This window comes from Malaclemys terrapin, chromosome 7, assembly GCF_027887155.1.
Source record: "Malaclemys terrapin pileata isolate rMalTer1 chromosome 7, rMalTer1.hap1, whole genome shotgun sequence".
In the NCBI taxonomy this organism is placed as follows: Eukaryota; Metazoa; Chordata; order Testudines; family Emydidae; genus Malaclemys; species Malaclemys terrapin.
The window spans coordinates 24,489,767-24,495,766 of NC_071511.1; the positions used below are offsets into that span (position 1 = coordinate 24,489,767).

The 6,000-nt window shown below is 37.5% G+C and overlaps 1 protein-coding gene across 1 annotated transcript in view; it reads right to left on the reverse strand.

Annotated features, from left to right (window-relative positions):
- The window catches only part of FLNB (filamin B), a 136,213-nt gene extending 130,762 nt beyond the window's left edge, over window positions 1-5,451 (reverse strand). The window contains exon 1 of the mRNA XM_054034966.1: window positions 5,317-5,451. The gene's annotated coding sequence lies outside the window, so the exon portion shown is untranslated. The remainder of the gene's footprint in view (window positions 1-5,316) is intronic.
- Window positions 5,452-6,000: the final 549 nt, after the last annotated feature.

The window sequence follows — 6,000 nt, forward strand, 5'->3', positions numbered from 1 at the left end:
TCAAATTTCTTCTGTTAAAGAAGCAAAATATTATGCCGCATTACACACATTTTTCCTGAAATTCCATATGCAAAGTTGATTCCCTAGTTCAACATGTTTCAGAATTTAGTTGCAAAAGTTTAAATCACCCTTTATTGATTGATCTGTTTGTTGCCAGATTCCAATACCCAGAACATGTTTGCTTAGAACAGTTGGGTCTCTTGACTAAGGACAAGTACAACTGCGCTATAACATACATTTGATTTGTTTGTATATGTTACAGGGAAATAATCAATACTGTTCTTATAAAGTGTCACCAATCATACTCATGAGTGTAAGGCTATATCATCGGAGTTAATATAAACTAGGGAATATACTTTGTTTAGCTTTCTTATGAATAGAGCTGTGCAAGGGATGGACATTCCATTTCACAGGGGATTTTGTGATTTCAAAATTTGGCTTTGTTCCAAATCAGAGCAAACAATTGAAAGTTTTAAAGCTCTCAAAGAGAATTTCAAAACATTTTTTGTTTTGAGTAGTTTGAAACATTTCATATTGATTTTGACTTTTTAAATTTAACATATGGTACAAAATAAAAAAATTCAAAGCGAAGTAGTTTAAAAAAAACCATCAAAAGCTTTGTTTTGAAAATGTCAGAAATTCTGTGCTGACATTGTCAGAACATTTTCTATTTTCTTCAAAATGAAATTCCAGTGAAATATACCCAATTTTGCAAAGCATTTTGCTTTCGATGGAACCGCATATTCTGATGGAATATTGTTCCACTGAAGTTTCTCTGAACAGCTGTACTTATTAATCATGGTTAGGCACATAATAGTTCTACTGTGCGTTAAAAGTGTGTTTTGTAGACATGTAAATACAGAGAAATGGATTAAGTCATTACTCAAGAAGACAGGGACAAAATTTGGCTGCTTAACAGAGATGGTCTTTTATGAAAGTTTTTGCTCATTTGGGGAGATTTGGAAGTGGTTTCTCTTAAGAGAAGTTTTCTAAAGAGGATGGATTTTTGTACGCATTCTACTATAAGTTTCTTTTATTAACAGAAGAATATGGAGCCTTCCAGTGGCAAACATAATTTCGTTATGTGTAAATATGTGATCAAAGACTTGTCACTGGAGAGACTGCTACTGGAATACTGTGTCCTACTCTGGTGTCCACAATTCAAAAAGGATGTTCAAAAATTGAACAGGGCTCAGAAAAGAGCCACATGTATGATTAAACGATTTGAATACATGCCTTATAATGAAAGACTTAAGGAGCTCAATCTGTTTAGTTTACCAACGAGAAAGTTCAAGAGTGGCTTGATTACTGTCTGTAAGTACCTAAATGGGGAACAGAAATTAGATAATAGAGGGCTCTTCAATCTAGCAAACAGGTATAACAAGATCCAGTGGCTGGAAGCTGAAGCTAGACAAATTCAGATGTGACATAAGGTGCACATTTTTAACAGCGAGGGTAATTACCCTGTGGAACAACTTATCCAGGGGTGTGGTGGATTCTTCATCACTGGAACTGTTAAAATCAAGGTTGGATGTTTTTCTAAATGATCTGCTCTACTTCCAACAGGAATTTATTCAAGGAAATTCTATGGTCTGTGTTATCCAGGAGTTCAAACTAGATAAGCACAGTGGTCCTTTCTGGACTGATAATCTATGAATCATAATGGATAATATATCTGTCCTACCTATTGCAGTGGTTGTGAATTTTACCCCTTTTAGGAATCCTTATTTTGTTACCTCGTCTATTTTTTTCATCACTGCAATTAGAGTAATTCTTTTCATTTTCCTAAATCAAAAATGTATATCTGTTCTAAAATGTTTTAGAGGTAAAAATAGCCTAGTTAGAGAGAGAACCATTCAGCCCTACAAAAAGGGAAGCTTTTTTACTACAGTATAAGAATTGTTTCAGACTGAGGTGATGACTAAGGACGGTTGCACAATCCCCCAGCTGCAGCTCTTGGGTTTCTCTGTAGTGTGAAGTTGGCTCTCCTTTCATTACTGATAACAGATTTACAGCATAGGCATATGCTCTTTTATCAATGATGTTTTCAGACTTCACTGTATGTAGAGGCTTTCAACTACAAACTAAATGACTGAAATCAGGAAGGCAAATGACCTTTGTGCATGTTCTCGCATGTTTTTATGGTTTAATTTATTTTCCTAATTAATTTATTAGCTATTCCCTTTCCTTAACTTTTTTTTTTTTTTTTGGTAGCTCCTTTTTGACTGTAGTTTTAAAAAAATCTTCCAGGAAGCAGACAAAATTTTCCAATTGTTTTCCAGCATGTTTGTTTTCACTACTACTTCTAAAAGGAAAAGATCTTTACAAAAACAGGAAACAGCAGAGTGCTCTGAACTGTAATACCACACACACACACACACACACACACACACACACACACACACACTGTATGTGTGCATGTTTTAAACTTTTATGAAAAGTCAGGAAAAGCAGCATGTACCATAAAGACCATTAGGGCTTGCTTCTGCTCCCATTCAACTCAATAGAAAAATTCCCACTGAGTTGAGTGGTATAGGATCAAACTCTTAATGAACAAAACCCACCATCTCATCCTAGTTCTGCTCCAATCTGACTAATAATATACCCGCCAAAAACTTTCCATGTCAATTCAGTTAGAGACCAGATTTGTTGTTTCCTACATTGGTATGCCATGCTGCTGTGTGCTGTGAAGTAGTCATTCTGTTTCACCTCAGAGGTAGATGCATTTCTGTACTTAATGAACATATTTACAAATGTATTGATAATGTTTCCAAGTTACAGTGGGACTCTGTCAAATTAAAGGTGTTTTATAAATGGATTGATCTCTGGGATTTTTCCAAGCAGTCTAGGGGGGTTAATTTGAATGGAGGATGTGTCTAAATCCCCTAGATTGCTTGGAAATCTCAGCCATTGTCCTTAGCTTCCCAGTATGTGTTATCACTATAGGACCTCCATGTAGCTGAAAAGACAAAAGCTGCGGCCCAGTACCTTCTTACAGAGCATTGTTAGTGCTCAGAACTTTCATTGTGTATTGCAAGGCTGGCCTGATGTACGGGCAGAAGGTTCTGCTGCACAGGGCCCTCGCTGTGGAGGACCCTATGTTTGAGAAGCATGTACCTAGGTCCGCTGATCTGAATACACACTGAAATACTCTCCAGAGATGCTGTCCTTAGGGAATACATGGAGAAGGAGGGAACTATTTGGTTCCAGGTGGGGACCTCTACAGGAGAAAGATCTGTCCTTACCACTGAACCTCCTGGAGGAAGATAGTTAAACCTCTTCACAAAAAGAATTAGGGGCTGGGAACAGGACCAGAAAGGATACAAAGAGAAGATGTAGATGGTGCCCTATGTTGAGTCCCATCACCACAAGGTGCTGTAAAAACACCTCAGCACTTCATCAGGACCCTTCCATGACAGCTACCACAACTGTGGAGTTCCCCTTCTTATCTACTTCAAATCACTGGCCTCCACTGATCTGGAGAAGGCTGGGAGCTCTACAGGCTCATTGCCTGTGGAATGTATGGGTGTTTCCCTGGATTCCTGCGCATGTGACTTTGCACAGAAACCCTAGGACTGTCCCTGGTGTATCGCTGGAAATAGAACACTTCGGTGCTGTTCTATTTCAACAATTTTTCAGAGCTTCTTTTTAATGTATTCAGCAGTCACCACTTTTTTCCCATAGACAGTCACCCTGATTATTTCTTTTTCTTGTTTTATTCTGCATGCTTTTCATTACTTAGGACACATGATATGGCAACAGCCTAAATGAAAAGCCATTGACTTCAGTCACAAGAAATTACTGTCTGTTTTTATTGTGATGTACATTTTCTAGGGATAATCAGAGAATACTAAAGATTTCAATATTATTGCTCTCCACACCTTACAATTGTGAACGTTCACACTTTCCAAGAACAACTCTGTTTCCCTGTTACATACAAGAACAAATCAAACATACCTTGCAGGGGGATTGTCCTTTTTGGTATTCAAGAGACTCAACTGTGGTTGGTAAACAGAATCTGGTAATTTTATTCTAGCAACACAAAGATCAATAAAGAGCAATTTATGTTTTTCTGACTAAATTCTGAAACACATTGATTGCAGTCCCATTCACACTTGTCAGAAGCTACTATTTAACAGAGTTCAGTGCTGACTACCTTCCTTCTCACAGATCACTAAATTATTATGATAAATTACACAAACCAATTAAATCACAGCAGTAGGAAAAAATTGAAATAGTCTGAGGCTGTTCCCTCATTGTAACTAGATAATAGAGGAAAAACAACAAATCCCATACGTTTTTTGGGGGGATTCATATTACATCATGGATGAGATGTGAATAACAAAGATAATTGGATTGTGCTTTGGTTTGTTTTCTGTTCAATTAAATTTAATGCATATTTTTTCTCTTTAAAAGGTCATGTCTCTCCATTCAGTCTTGAGTATTTTAATATAATTTTGTTAATATGATAAATGGTAAAAAACATAATAAATGCTAAGATCATTAACTTCTGCAAAATATGCAGGCGTTCTATGCTAAGGAAATAGTGTCTCTGAATCACTGAGGTATATGAGAGCTTTACATTTTACAATTTTTATTTTTTATTCAGCAACCAGTATAACAAGGAAGACAACATAGGCTTGACAAAATTGGATAACATTTGATATGACACAGAATGAGACCATGATGTTTTCAATGTGGAAATTTGCAACATGGGTAGTTTACAATCATATGGAGAGGATCTTCTGTTGTTTAAAAATGGTAAACAAACATTCCACGCTGTTTGCATTTAAGTTTTAAAGAGCTTCCCGTCGGACTAGGAAAAGATTACATAAATTTGTCCTTAATTTCTTCCTTACAGGAAAATGTTTAAACCCATAGCATCTTTCATTACTGCATGCAAGGAATTATCTTACTAAACCGTGCTGTTATAAAGCCCTCACAGTGCCTCAACTGCAGTTACCTAAAAAGTTCTACATTTTGCTGGTCTGGTAAATCTTTAGGTCCACAGACTTTATTAACACTGGGGAGAAATTGTCAACAATTTAGATATATTAACTGATGAGCCATTTGCTCTCCCTCAATGGAACACAGATCAGTCTATTAGAATAAACTTGATCTGAATGTCAGACTGTCACTCCCGCCTTCTGCTTTATAAAGGTGAGCGTGCCGTCTAGTTAAAAAGGTGGCTGTGTAAACCCTACAGCATGATAAAACTATATAAGAGGGGAAGTTTTATAGAAGGGGGGGAGGTCATAGCAGAAGAGTAAACGTATGTGCATGATCCCAGTTCCAAGATCTTCCCCCTCTACCTACCAGGCTAAGAGACAAAGGGAAATGGCCAGGAGCCTTTGCTGAATCCCAGGGCAGTCTTTCCTCTGACTTTTCTGCGCCTCCAAGTTCAGTCACTCTGTTACAGATTCCCCATTTTTGTGCCGTCCAGTCTTGTGTGTTCCTGGAAATGGATCTGATGAAAATGCTGATCTTTGGCTGCTGAATTACTGTTGTCTTAGCAGCAGGAGGTCACCAGGCTGCTAGTTTTATCTTTAATTCATTTTCCAGCTGAAAAAAGTTTAACTCTTTCATGTCCTTAAAAACCAAACCTCTGAGAACACAAGGTTTTAGCTAAACCCATTTCCTGCTTCTTACTGTACAGGGTATGGTAACAATCACCTCTTTACCATAATAAAGCCTAACAGAACAGCGAAGAACATACCTAGTGAAAGTCAGAACACTATTTTTAGACCTGGGACCAAATTTTGCTCTGTTTGTTGGGTTTACATCTGGAAACACTGCACTGAAGTCAAGTGCCAGATTTTGGTATCAATAATTAATCCTTCATCATAATCAAGACAAATCCTGAAGTCCTTATGCAGCTTGTACACACCTTATGCCAGCAAATACCCAGTGAAGGCAGTAAGCCAAAGTGTGACCTCCCATGGGAAAGCTTGAAGGAGTAGTCCGGGGAAGATGAAACCTCTGAAGCTTCCCTCTGAATTT